Raw genomic sequence first — 1,073 nt, 5'->3', positions numbered from 1 at the left:
AAAATATAAATCTTTAAAAAGATTTCATAAAAAAGTGAATTTTTGAAAAATAATTTGTGTGTTTTAGCTTTGATTTGAATTTTTATTATCCATATAATGACTATGAACTGTAGAAACATTAAAAAATACAAGACAAAGAAAATATCTTTATATATGTACACTACTGATTGTTGAAACCCTCAAATGAAAATTTGGAATTGAGACTGAGCAGCAGAGCGTTTGCTTTTGCAATTGAAAGTAAAATTCAATAGTTTTTTTTCCAGTAAATGATGATTTTTTTAAAAAATATGGGACACTTCACGATTTTGCGTGTTATCTTTGTGCAGGGGCCATGCTAATCTCTATATTGCTCCAATGTTAGCATGAGTGCTGCCGAAGCAAGCTCGTGAAAAATTAATCTTTTCTGTTCACATTGACGTTCTGTGCTGAGTGGAGGCCCCTAGTCTTCCTTTCTTTCTCTCTTCAAAGGTTTTTGCTCTTTTATTCCAGGTATAAGCATAGCTCAGTTCAACTTGGTGGTCCTGTAAAGTCCATAAAGGACTTACAGGCTTTTCAGTTCTGGTGACATCTCAAACTGATGTGACAGCATTGTATTCATTCATTCATTCACTCAATGAATGTTTATGGAGCAGGCACTAATTTATGAGACAGTACACAATGTGTTAGTGATACTCAGTGCCATCCCTAGGAAAACACTGTACTCCAAAATGAGGGATAAACAACTACACATAAGCAGCTTGTAGACTATTGCATATGTGCTAAGAAAGGTGGATACACAGGATATGTTGGGTGCACAGAGAAAGGGCATATGAACTGAAACAGGGAGTCAGGAGAATGAATATAAATAAAGCGTGAGATCCAGGATGTCAGAATCAAGTTTGCAGTACATCCCCTTGCTGATTTTGAATCACACTCGTCCCACGTATCATTATCATTGCCTGCTGTGGAGACCAAGCACTGCGTTCTTTCTCACAGATGCATCACTTTGCTACTTTGAAAATTTCATCTACCTGTATAATTTCTGTTTCTCCTAAGAAGCCTTTTCACTCTTTCTCTATTTTTGGGTTCCTGTG

General features: G+C 36.2%; 1 non-coding gene across 1 annotated transcript; it reads right to left on the bottom strand.

Moving 5' to 3' along the window:
- Nucleotides 1–281: 281 nt before the first annotated feature.
- Nucleotides 282–385, bottom strand: LOC118758682 (U6 spliceosomal RNA). Its single transcript, XR_009245061.1, has one exon. It is a non-coding gene; the product is annotated as a U6 spliceosomal RNA (small nuclear RNA).
- Between the last annotated feature and the right edge of the window lie 688 nt (nucleotides 386–1,073).

This window comes from Ochotona princeps, chromosome 2 (assembly GCF_030435755.1).
Source record: "Ochotona princeps isolate mOchPri1 chromosome 2, mOchPri1.hap1, whole genome shotgun sequence".
In the NCBI taxonomy this organism is placed as follows: Eukaryota; Metazoa; Chordata; class Mammalia; order Lagomorpha; family Ochotonidae; genus Ochotona; species Ochotona princeps.
This window is presented reverse-complemented; position numbering and strand designations above follow the sequence as displayed.